Source organism: Procambarus clarkii, chromosome 8 (genome assembly GCF_040958095.1).
Source record: "Procambarus clarkii isolate CNS0578487 chromosome 8, FALCON_Pclarkii_2.0, whole genome shotgun sequence".
In the NCBI taxonomy this organism is placed as follows: Eukaryota; Metazoa; Arthropoda; class Malacostraca; order Decapoda; family Cambaridae; genus Procambarus; species Procambarus clarkii.
In genome coordinates this window covers 50,248,560-50,262,047 of record NC_091157.1, presented here as the reverse complement: position 1 = coordinate 50,262,047, position 13,488 = coordinate 50,248,560, and the positions used below count along the sequence as shown (strand labels likewise).

Genomic DNA, 13,488 nt, shown 5'->3' with positions numbered 1-13,488 from the left:
TCTCTGTAAAATTGTACTAGACAAAGAAGTTATAACAAGTTTTTATTATTGTGATTTTTCACACTAACTGGGATATGCATCTACAAGAAGCAGTCGATTCTCTACTGAGCAGACGAGGAGTCACAATAACCTGGCTGAAATATGTTGACCAAACCACACATTAGAAAGTGAAGGGACGACGACGTTTCGGTACGTCCTGGACCATTCTCAAGTCGATTGTGTGAATTCTCAACTCTGTTAAGTGTCTCGCTCAAAATACAGGTTTGTGCAGCGCAAGAGGGTTAATAAAGTCCAGAAAGATACCAGGATAACTCATATCGTTTCTTGTTGACCAGACCACACACTAGAAGGTGAAGGGACGACGACGTTTCGGTCCGTCCTGGACCATTCTCAAGTCGATAGGTAACTCATATCGTTCTTATCTCTCAGTCTAAAAATATTAACAATGTGTGGGGTCTCTTGGCCGTGTGTGTGTGTGTGTTGCAGTGTGCGCCTTAAGGACCAACACGCGATGAGACCAAGGTAGAATGGGACAGGAAATTATTAGAAGAAAGCACTTGGTATCACGATCACTTGGGGGGGGGATAAATGCGGACAGGATATGAGCTGGGATACGAGGGCGGGGGTGAACGAACTCGGCTCAACCACTTTTTTACCGTGTTAACCAGCGTTTTCTAGTGTCCCCCATGTACAGGGTTAGAGACCCGCTGGACAACATGTAGTGTAGTGAGTTATTGAGCACAATTACACGGGATGATTGTGGTGACTGCACAATGCTGCGTGCACACACATACGCACGCACACGGAACCTGCAAGGAGCGAGGTCGCTGGTGGCTGAGTGGACAACACGCTGGATACTTAGTCCTGTACTCACCTATTTGTACTCACTTATTTGTGCTTGTGGGAGTTGAGCTTTGGCTCTTTGGTCCCGCCTCTCAAAAGTCAATCAACTGGTGTACAGGTTTCTGAGCCTACTGGGCTCTGTCATATCTACATTTGAAACTGTGTATGGAGTCAGCCTCTACCACATCACTGCCAAATGCATTCCATTTACTAACTACTCTGACACTGAAAAAGTTCTTTCTAATGTCCCTGTGGCTCATTTGGGTACTCAGTTTCCACCTGTGTCCCCTTGTGCGTGTACCACCCGTGTTAAATAATCCATCCTTGTCTACCCTGAATTAACAGGGTAGACAAGGATGGAGACAAGGTGACAGGTTTGGCGAGATATTAACTCCTAGATCATTCTCTCTGTCCGTTTCGCGACGGACGTCATCTCCTATTCGGTATCCTGTATCTGGCTTCCTATTTCCTCTCCCTGTGGTCCGGGTTCGAATCCCGGCGCAGGCGGAAACAGATGAGCAGAGTTTTTTTCACCCTGATACCCCTGTTACCTAGCAGAAATAGGTACCTGGGCGTTAGACAGCTGTTACGGGCTGTTTCCTGCGTGCGTGCGTGCGTAATATCCCCAGTTTGCTAACTGTAGGTAGTAACTAAGTGATTGTAACCTATCCACCGCTGCCCACTGGATGGGGGGCGGTGTGCAGGACAAACATATCAATTGTGCTCTCCACATATGTCAGTTGCTTAATTTAGAACCTGTACTTGAGGTCGATCTCGAACCCATTGTTGATGTGATGACATATTGAATTTTGTAACTAGCTCATCAAGACTGTAACTTGCTTAGCTAAATGAATTGTGGGGTTCAGTCCCTGAGCCCATTATGTGCCTCTGTAACCCTTTCCACTACCGCCCACAAGATGGGTATGGGGTGCATAATAAATGAACTAAACTAAAACTAACTGAGAGGCGGGCCGAAAGAGCAGAGCTCAACCTCCAAAAGCACAACTAGGTGAATACGGAATCAGAAAGGGCCGAGGTGGTATCACTTGCAGCTACGAAACTAGCGACCCCGTCGCTGTAGGGGACAATAAATGAACCGAGAGCAGCAAGATAAGTCGCTCTACTACTTTCTCACGTTAATCTAGGCTTTCTGGACGTGTTGGGAAGACTTGGATTATTTATAGTTAGTCCCAGGTTACTTAGGATATAAGAAGTCAGTGTAAAGTAAGCAGTACTTACCAGTCGGCAGCGACACTCCTTGCGCGGCTCTTCCAATTGTTGCATATTAATATACAGAAAATTAACGATGCCTTAAGAATCAACTTGAGAACTGTGTGAATTATGAGCCCTTACCATACCCAAGAATTATTTGTTGTTTTGTTTCACCTCCAGAGGGCGAGTGTATTGGGCAGCGTGGCTCATCCTGTGAGTGAACACACTGTGTTGAGTATCTTGAGTTATCTTGAGGTTATCTTCAGATGATTTCGGGGCTTTTTAGTGTCCCCGCGACCCGGTCCTCGACCAGGCCTCCACCCCCAGGAAGCAGCCCGTGACAGCTGACTAACACCCAGGTACCTATTTTACTGCTAGGTAACAGGGGCATAGGGTGAAAGAAACTCTGCCCATTGTTTCTCGCCAGCGCCTGGGATCGAACCCAGGACCACAGGATCACAAATCCAGCGTGCTGTCCGCTCGGCCCCCATAGTACAACACTGTACGGTGATATATTACGGTACACATACACCATTGTACCACTGTTGTACAGTGTAAATTATGAAAAACAGTGGGGATTATGTAGAAGGGTTGGAACTATCAGCAGAAAGCACCAAGCCATTATGACTATATAGCACACCAATAACAGATTTGAAATTAAATTCCTATGGATACCATCACATGTTGGCATCTCAAGGCATGACACTGTTGATATGCTTGCTAAGACAGCCTGCAGAAAACCAGTGGTAGAAATTGATATGGGTGTTTCATTAGCAGTGACAAAGAGAATACTTAAACAAATATCTAATGAAAATCTCACCGACCTAACAAATTCACAAAGACCTGAAAGTTGTAGCATTAAATATTATGATAGATATCGTGAGGAGACATTCACATATGGGACTAATAGAACAAGAACCCGGCAATGTGATGTTATAGTGGCCAGAATACGCCTGGGATATAGACGTATCTGGCAGCTTTCTCAAAACCCAAATGTCGAGTACACAATGTGTCAACTTTGTGAAAGAGAAAACATGCACTCTCTTGAACATTATATTGTAGAATGTCCCATATTGACTGACTTTCGCCCTCCTGGGCTGAGGTATGCTGAACTGTGTAATTACTATATGAGTACTGGAACACTTTATGATATATTGGACTTGTACCCAATAATGACCATGTAATGTATCAATTATACAATGTATGTGATGTAACAATATAACTTGAGCTTGTAAAAGCATCTTAATCACCTTTAATGGTTAAGTGCTCAATAACACACTAGTTTCTATATCAGCTCTTACCTTGCCAGAGTAGGAGAGACATAAATGTATGTAGAACATTTATGTATGTGTATAAAGGATATGTGGAAGCTGGTCAGAATTGTATTTCACCTTTGTAAATGAACAAAAGTATTGTCCATGTCAAAAATGCACCTTCGTATTGCACATTAATGACACTATGTAAAAGACACATCGAACACTTTATGTAGGGCAGACGTAACTCTGTATCTGTGTATTTATGTCTGTAGGTTAGATTAGCATTTTTAAAAACACTACAATCACTTTCTGTGGTTGATTGTTCAATAAATCACTGAATTATATGTTTAACAGATCTCTCACCCTGTCCATGGAGGACAGAAGAAAATGTAAATATGCTAGTTAGCATTGTAAATGTCTGGGCACGTCTGTGGTAGAAAAACAACCACCCTAGCAGCAGGCCAGGGGCAGGTGGAGCTGAGTGGACCCCCCGTCCCACCACCAGAGTACCAGACCCAGCAGCAGGCCTGGAGGTGGGGCAGCATGACCCAGCTAGTGGACACACTGACCCACTAACACTGAGGGACTCGTCATGCAGGTCTTCACCGGACTCCACCTCATCCTCCCCCAGTTGCTTCCTGTTCTCAGTCTGGGAAGTCTTCCGGCAACCTTGCAGTCTCCGTGGTGTAGTGGTAAGACACTCGCCTGGCGTTCCGCGAGCGCTATGTCATGGGTTCGTATCCTGGCCGGGGAGGATTTACTGGGCGCAATTCCTTAACTGTAGCCTCTGTTTAACGCAACAGTAAAATGTGTACTTGGATGAAAAAACGATTCTTCGCGGCAGGGGATCGTATTCCAGGGACCTGCCCGAAACGCTACCCGTACTAGTGGCTCTACAAGAATGTATCAACTCTTGTATATATCTCAAACCTCACTACCTGCAGCCACCACCGATTGATAAAGATTAAGCCACCCAAGAGGTGGCACGGACATGAATAGCCCGTAAGTGGTAAGCCACCACTGACACCCTCCACCTTAATGTATGTAGGTGGGTAACCCACCTCCTCATTCCCCACCTCCAACACAATACATGAGCGAGCATTTAACGATTCATCAAAAATTATTCTTGTCATGAAACTGGATCTATTAAATGTCAATTTATAGGGTCTTTTAGTATAGTTGACTGCGTTCTCGGCTTGAAATCGGGGGTGTCAGGTTCAATTTCCGTGCGGGACAAATGGTTGGGTATGTTTCTTTTCACCTAATGCCTATGTTCACCTAGTAGTAAATAGGTACTCCAGATAATTGCATTCGGGTTGCCTCGCGCGCGCACACACACACGCGCACGCGCACACGCACACGCACGCACACGCACACGCACACGCACGCGCACGCACACGCACGCACACACACGCACACACACGCACACACACGCACACACACGCACACACACGCACGCACACGCACGCACACGCACGCACACGCACGCACACGCACGCACACGCACGCACACGCACGCACACACACGCACGCACGCACGCACACACACACACACACACACACACACACACACACACACACACACACTGTGCGTATGCGGTTGGTTGTTAGAGTTTAACCCAACCAAATGTAATGTAATGAAGATAGGTGTAGGGAGCAGGAGGCCAGATACAAGGTATCATCTGGGAGAGGAAATTCTTCAGGAGTCAGAGAAGGAAAAAGACTTGGGGGTTGATATCACGCCAGACCTGTCTCCTGCAGCACATATCAAGCGGATAACATCAGCGGCATATGCCAGGCTGGCCAACATACGAACGGCATTCAGAAACTTGTGTAAAGAATCATTCAGAACTTTGTATACCACATATGTCAGGCCAATCCTGGAGTATGCAGCCCCAGCATGGAGTCCATATCTAGTCAAGGATAAGACTAAACTGGAAAAGGTTCAAAGGTTTGCCACCAGACTAGTACCCGAGCTGAGGGGTATGAGCTACGAGGAGAGACTACGGGAATTAAACCTCACTTCGCTGGAAGACAGAAGAGTTAGGGGGAACATGATCACCACATTCAAGATTCTGAAGGGGATTGATAGGGTAGATAAAGACAGTCTATTTAACACAAGGGGAACACGCACAAGGGGACACAGGTGGAAACTGAGTGCCCAAATGAGCCACAGAGATATTAGAAAGAACTTTTTTAGTGTCAGAGTGGTTGACAAATGGAATGCATTAGGGGGTGATGTGGTGGAGGCTGACTCCATACACAGTTTCAAGTGTAGATATGACAGAGCCCGATAGGCTCAGGAATCTGTACACCTGTTGATTGACGGTTGAGAGGCGGGACCAAAGAGCCAGAGCTCAACCCACGCAAACACAACTAGGTGAGTACAACTAGGTGAGTACAGAGACTTCCTGTTCCGGCAAAACGATTGCTCAGTGCTCAACACACAGCCCGGGGTCACTGGTTGCCGAGTGCTCAACACACAGCCCGGGGTCACTGGTTGCCGAGTGCTCAACCCACAGCCCGGGGTCACTGGTTGCCGAGTGCTCAACACACAGCCCGGGGTCACTGGTTGCCGAGTGCTCAACACACAGCCCGGGGTCACTGGTTGCCGAGTGCTCAACCCACAGCCCGGGGTCACTGGTTGCCGAGTGCTCAACACACAGCCCGGGGTCACTGGTTGCCGAGAGCTCAACACACAGCCCGGGGTCACGGGTTGCCGAGTGCTCAACCCACAGCCCGGGGTCACTGGTTGCCGAGTGCTCAACCCACAGCCCGGGGTCACTGGTTGCCGAGAGCTCAACCCACAGCCCGGGGTCACTGGTTGCCGAGAGCTCAACCCATAGCCCGGGGTCACTGGTTGCCGAGTGCTCAACACACAGCCCGGGGTCACTGGTTGCCGAGTGCTCAACACACAGCCCGGGGTCACTGGTTGCCGAGTGCTCAACCCACAGCCCGGGGTCACTGGTTGCCGAGTGCTCAACACACAGCCCGGGGTCACTGGTTGCCGAGAGCTCAACACACAGCCCGGGGTCACTGGTTGCCGAGAGCTCAACACACAGCCCGGGGTCACGGGTTGCCGAGAGCTCAACACACAGCCCGGGGTCACGGGTTGCCGAGTGCTCAACACACAGCCCGGGGTCACTGGTTGCCGAGTGCTCAACCCACAGCCCGGGGTCACTGGTTGCCGAGTGCTCAACACACAGCCCGGGGTCACTGGTTGCCGAGTGCTCAACACACAGCCCGGGGTCACTGGTTGCCGAGAGCTCAACCCACAGCCCGGGGTCACTGGTTGCCGAGTGCTCAACACACAGCCCGGGGTCACTGGTTGCCGAGTGCTCAACCCACAGCCCGGGGTCACGGGTTGCCGAGAGCTCAACACACAGCCCGGGGTCACGGGTTGCCGAGAGCTCAACACACGGCCCGGGGGTCACGGGTTGCCGAGAGCTCAACACACAGCCCGGGGGTCACGGGTTGCCGAGTGCTCAACACACGGCCCGGGGGTCACAGGTTGCCGAGAGCTCAACACACAGCCCGGGGGTCACGGGTTGCCGAGAGCTCAACACACGGCCCGGGGGTCACGGGTTGCCGAGAGCTCAACACACGGCCCGGGGGTCACGGGTTGCCGAGTGCTCAACACACAGCCCGGGGTCACGGGTTGCCGAGTGCTCAACCCACAGCCCGGGGTCACTGGTTGCCGAGTGCTCAACACACAGCCCGGGGTCACTGGTTGCCGAGTGCTCAACACACAGCCCGGGGTCACGGGTTGCCGAGTGCTCAACCCACAGCCCGGGGTCACGGGTTGCCGAGTGCTCAACCCACAGCCCGGGGTCACGGGTTGCCGAGTGCTCAACCCACAGCCCGGGGTCACTGGTTGCCGAGTGCTCAACACACAGCCCGGGGTCACTGGTTGCCGAGTGCTCAACCCACAGCCCGGGGGTCACTGGTTGCCGAGTGCTCAACACACGGCCCGGGGGTCACGGGTTGTGGGTTAATGAGCGCCTTAACCCACCACCTTGTGTCCGAGACAATGTTAACCTTACAAGAGCCACATTGCTGCATCATTCTTACACCAGTGTGAAACACACAATTAAATTTCTTTTATAATTTCTTTTCTTTATTTTTCTTTCTTTCACCCCATACCCATCCCGTGGGGGGTGGTGGAAAGGGTTACAGAGGCACATATTAGGTTCAGGAACTGAATTCCAGAGTTCGTTTAGCTAAGCAAATACTCTTTTTTTTCAACAAATTTCCAACAGCAAATTTTGGATACTTGGCTAAGATTCCAGGCAGCACATCATTACGAATGATGTACCAACACATTTCTTGGACACCATTGATGGTGTTATCTCTAAATTCCGCGATATTTTCACATTCCATTATATAATGACGCAAAGTATGCGAATAGTTCTGCTGACAGAGTTGACATTTAGTCAAATCTACATCAGCAGATGTTACAAACTCCCAGAGGTACTTGTAGCCGAGCCTAAGCCTAGCAGTGGTGACATCTAGAAGTCAACTAACGTCTTTGGATGACCCATAGACGTGCAGTTCTTCCTGCATAATAGAATGATGATAGATGGAGTAACTGGTGTAAATTTCACTTTGCCTCAAGTCTACGAGATTTTGTTGCTGTTCCCGGAAAAGAAGCGATAACATGGAGAGGCGAGAGTTCACGTGAAGAGATAATTACCGGAGCCTGTCAAGTGCCTGTAGTGGAAGACGTCCCAGGGCCCCCCCCCCCGAAGACGTCCCAGGCCCCCCCCCCCGAAGACGTCCCAGGGCCCCCCCCCCCCCACGAAGACGTCCCATGCCCCCCCCCCGAAGACGTCCCAGGGCCCCCCCGAAGACGTCCCAGGGCCCCCCCCGAAGACGTCCCAGGCTCCCCCCCCCCGAAGACGTCCCCGGCCTCCCCACCCAGAACACCCCCTCTTCCCTCCCATTGTCATACGCACAGTAAAATATAATAAAGGCAACGCCCGCGCGCACCCACGCTCGCGCGCACGCACGCACGCACACACACACACACACACACACACACACACACACACACACACACACACACACACACACACACACACACACACAGGGGAGACGTGCTTACCACCTTCAAAATTCTCAGAGGAAATGAGAAGGTAGATAAAGACAAATAATTTAGCACTGTTGGTACACAAACAATGGGACTCTGGTAGAAACTTGAGTTCCCATGAGCCACAGAGACATTAGAAGGACTTTTTTCAGTGTCAGAGTAGTTAACAAATGGAATGCATTAGGCAGTGATGTGGTGGAGCCAGACTCCATACACAGTTTCTAATGTAGATTTGATAGAGCCCAATAGGCCCCAGAATCTGTACACCGGTTGATGGATGGTCAAGAGGCGGGACGAAAAAGCCAAAGCTCAACCTATGCAAGCCCACAACTAGGCAAGTACACACAGGACCTCGCGGCCGAGCGGACAGAACTCGGGAGTTGTAGTCAAAAGGATCCGGATTCCATTTCCAGCCGAGGCAGAAACAAATGGGCAGTTTCCTTCACCTGATGCCTCTTTACCTAGCAGTAAAAAGGTACCTGCGTCCTGTGAACTCTGGGTACTGGACGAAATATTCACAGCAGGACACCGCTCCAGTGCCAAGTAAGTCCACTTACTATGGTGTGTCCAGTAAGTACGGGCACACCATAGCCCGTGCTACTTGCCCCGCTCCTGTGGCAGGTAAGTTACGGGCTCACTATAGCCCGTGCTGCTTGGAACTTGTTCAGAGTAGCTGAATCTATAACAACAACCACCCTTCCTGAACTCTTGCCTAGTCTCGTGAACACCCAAAGGTCCTCTACACACCTCAGGCAGAGCGGAAGCCTCCCTGCCCCGAGGACACACCTCGGGACCAAAGAGCCAGAGCTGGAGCCAGCCATGAGTCTCCCCGCCTGAAAATCAACCCGGAAATAAATCTATCAATATCCCTGTGATCCCGGGGTCCACAGACTGGGGACTGTGGACCAGAAATCAACAGTCTGGTATTTCATTTGGCAAGCAGTAACCAACTCTTTACCGGTCTTATTAGGGTAGGTAACCCTGCGAGATTACTTCACATGTGGGAAGTGCGCTCCAGTTTATCACAGTGTGGAATTACTTGACTCAGTTTCGGACTGATCTGGTTATTAGGAGTGGCAGTTCGTAGACATTTTACCTTGTAATGTTCAAGGCCTTGTTAGCTTATTTCCTCTGATATCATACTTTCATGAGGTGACTATAGCCCCGAATATGATGACATCGAGACAATTTATAGTCAGCTCATGAACGAGAGTTATCCCAAGTGGCCCCTTTACAAGGCCCTGTGGTTATCTGGAGAGGGTTCCGGTGTTCTCATCAACATGGGGGCCAGGCTTGACTTGTGACGACTTGGTCCAACAGGCTGTTGTTTGGAGCAGTTCGCAGCCCCACATATCTTCTACAACCCGATTGGTCTGGCACTTCTTGCAGAAACTTATCTCATTGCTTCTTAAAGAAGTCCATCTTTGTTCCTGAAATATTTCTTATGTTTGTATTGCGCAGCCATGGAGCTCTGATGTTCACATAGATTGTGATCTCTCTGATCGCAATCTCTGACTGTGCATATGGCAACTCTATTACTCACTAGTTCTATGCTGCATTTCCTCCCGTACCTTTCGCGCCATAAAGCCTTGTGTCAACAAGTCTGGCTGGTGTGGCCATGGGTTCCCCTCCTGGCTGTGTCTCCTGAGCCAGCGTTGATTATTGCTGCCGGAGGCGGCTAGTTTATTGTGCACCCCCATACTCATCCTGTGAGCGGTAGCGCAAAAAGGATTACAGAGAGCACAAAAGGTCTTTATCAGCCCTCAACGGAGATAATTACATTAACAGTTTCATCTATCCTTCACGCTACACGCAGCCATGGTCCAGGAGTGTGTCAGAGCCCCCCAGGTACCATGGACGGAGTGGGTCTACCTGCTACAAGAACCAGGCCATTATCAACACAGTATATCCAGCACCTGTATGGGCTGACCCCTAACAAGGCCCACACATGCAAAAATAATCTTACTAACAAAAATACCCCACAGTTTCCCGCCCAACGTCGCCGCCGCCCTGACCGGCGCGCGCATCCACACAAGAAGCCTCACTCACCCGTTCACTTAAACTGGAACCCCGAACTTCCAATGGTCACTCTTCCCGTGCAGTCTCTGCAAGAAAAACAAATTTATATTAGTGAATGCTAAACTTAAATAATATATTAATCCAACAAAAAGACAATTGGTGAAAGTTAGGAGGGTCATTGTTCGCCAGGGTCACAGTGCTAAACATGCTAGGGTGTGCCTGGCACACGATGCCACGGGGCCACTCACTTCCCACTGTACATGGACATGCATTAATTCAGGTGGTTGGAACCTGCAGGGGAAGGCCCCTGTCTCCCCTTGAGTGTGGTGGGGAAGGCCATGGTGGTTCTGGTGCAGTTCTTGTTTTTTATGTTTGGGTCGTCTGTTAGGTTTTCTTTAAATTTTGTTCGTAATTTTCGGTTCGTTGTAGAACGAGACTTTGGGTGGCGGGCAGGCGTTGCTTTAAGCATAATGAAGCACTCTAGGTACAGTGTCTTTATTCATAATGAAGAACTTCATTATGAATGAAGTACTTACACATTTCTAGAACACCATCGTAGAATTGCAATTTTTTCGCATTCAATTACATAGCGACGAAAAAAGTATGTGAATAATTCTGTTGACAGTTTACATTTAAAGTCTACGTCAGCAGGTGGTACAAACTGCCAGAGGTACTTGTAGCGGAGTCTAAGCCCAGTAGTGATGACATCTACAAGTCTGCGGACCTTATTGGATGACTCAGAGACGTGCGGTTCTTCCTGCGTAATAGAATGATGATGGATACAAAATTTGAGGTCTTCCCTACAGCTTTATTGAAAATGATTGGTATGGAACTATTTACTGCAGCATGTCCACTACTATGACGGCTGAGTGAACAGCGCTCAGGATTCGTAGTCCTAAGGTTCCGGGTTCGATCCCCGGCGGAGCGAGAAAGAAATGGGCAGAGTTTTTCACCCTGATGCCCCTGTTCACCTAGCAGTAAATAGGTTCCTGGTAGTTAGACAGCTGCTACTGGCTGCTTCCTGGGGGATATGTAACAAAAAGGAGGCCTGATCGAGGACCGGGCCGCGGGGACGCTAAGCCTTGAAATCATCTCAAGATAACCTCTTTACAGCTTTCTAAGCATCAGCTTTTGTCCTCGGTGCCTTGATATCTTTTTCATGGTTCTCTCACCATCCTACCACAGCTTGTTCAGGTCAGCATCAAGTGACCACACAGCTCTACCATGTCAGGAACAACCACCATATACATGGTTGGACATGTATATGAGTGGGATTGGGTGGTTATAAATAGGAGTTGCCTCGTATGGGGCCAATAGGCCTTCTGCGGTTGCCTTTGTTCTTATGTTCTTATGTAATCGTCTCTATAGTTATCTCCTGACTATCTCACCGAGCAGGGGAGTCACCCGTCCAGCAAGACTAGAGCTGCCCATGTAATAATCTAGCCAATAACTGGATGCTGGATGGTACAGTACGGATTATACTGGTATACTCGAGTGATGTAGTGGCATAGCAAGATATACAAGTGGTGGATGACCTGGTGGTGGTGGTGGTGCATGGCCATGGGAGATGGCCACTGACGCTCAATTATTATGCTCAGTGCACAAACTTACAGACCCTTTCCTTCCCTAAAGTAGCACAGTGGACAGTGTTGTAACGAGGCAGGGTACGGGCGTGGGCAAGGGCGGCCCTCATCAGTATGATGACAGTGACCATGGCGCCACGGCCGCGTCACGCACCAACTCTCACCAAACTATCAACTTCGCTATCCATATCCTTTTCCAGAATTCGAACTCCCTGTCCTTCGTCCTCCCCACGCCTTTTCCAGGCTCTTTGGACATTAAACGTGAACGTGTGTATGTGTATTTTGGTTTAGTTCAGTTGTCTCCGTGATATAGTGGAAGCGATCAAGTGGACGGGTCCACCTGGGTTGTATAGTCGGCGTGTTACAGTGTTACAGCACCGTAACACCACAGCACCGTAACACTGTGATGGTGTTCACGTGTCGGGTTGGTGACCGCGAGCACCTGGTGCAGGGGCGGGGTCCTCGCGCCCACCCGTATCTCCCTCTACGTCCCCCACGCCCCCCCTTACCTTGAGATGGTTCAGAGGCTTAGCGTCCCCGCGGCCCGGTCGTTGACCAGGCCTCCTGGTTGCCGGACTGGTCAACCAGGCTGTTGGACGCGGCTGCTCGCAGCCTGACGTATGAGTCACAGCCTGGTTGATCAGGTATCCTTTGGAGGTGTTTATCACGTTATTTCTTGAACACTGAGTTATGCTCCTTATGTGTAGTGGAAACATGCTTAATAGTCTCGGGGCTCTGATGCTGATAGAGTTCTCTCTCAGAGTATCTTCTTGAGGTTATCTTGAGATGATTTCGGGGCTTTAGTGTCCCCGCGGCCCGGTCCTCGACCAGGCCTCCACCCCCAGGAAGCAGCCCGTGACAGCTGACTAACACCCAGGTACCTATTTTACTGCTAGGTAACAGGGGCATAGGGTGAAAGAAACTCTGCCCATTGTTTCTCGCCGGCGCCTGGGATCGAACCCAGGACCACAGAATCACAAGTCCCGCGTGCTGTCCGCTCGGCTCCCCTCTGCACCTGTTGCACCTCTGCTCTTCAACGAGGGTAATCTGCACCTCTGCTCTTCAACGAGGGTAATCTGCACATCCTGCCATGCCTTCTGGTCTCATGTGATGTTATTTCTGTGTGCCGGTTTGGGACCAGCCCCTCTACTATTTTCCACGTGTAAATTATTATGTATCTCTCCCGCCTGCGCTCAAGAGAATACAGATTTGGGCATTTTAGTCGGTCCCAGTAGTTTAGCTGTTTAACTGAGTAGAACACTCCCAACCCCTTGCTCCATTAAGTTCATTGTTACGGGAGCCGGTGGTTGAGCGGACAGAACACTATACACGTAATTCTGTGGTCCCGGGTTCGATCTCGGGCGCTGGCGAGAAACACTGGGCAGAGTTTCTTTCACCCTGATGCCCCTGTTACCTAGCAGTAAATAGGTACCTGGGAGTTAATCAGCTGTCACGGGCTGCTTCCTGGGGGTGAAGGCCTGGTCGA

At 49.9% G+C, this 13,488-nt stretch overlaps 1 protein-coding gene across 1 annotated transcript in view; it reads right to left on the bottom strand.

Annotated features, from left to right (window-relative positions):
* Positions 1–13,488, bottom strand: part of LOC123759683 (uncharacterized) — a 65,114-nt gene that overhangs the window by 21,155 nt on the left and 30,471 nt on the right. The window contains exon 2 of the mRNA XM_069318300.1: positions 10,450–10,505. The gene's annotated coding sequence lies outside the window, so the exon portion shown is untranslated. The remainder of the gene's footprint in view (positions 1–10,449; positions 10,506–13,488) is intronic.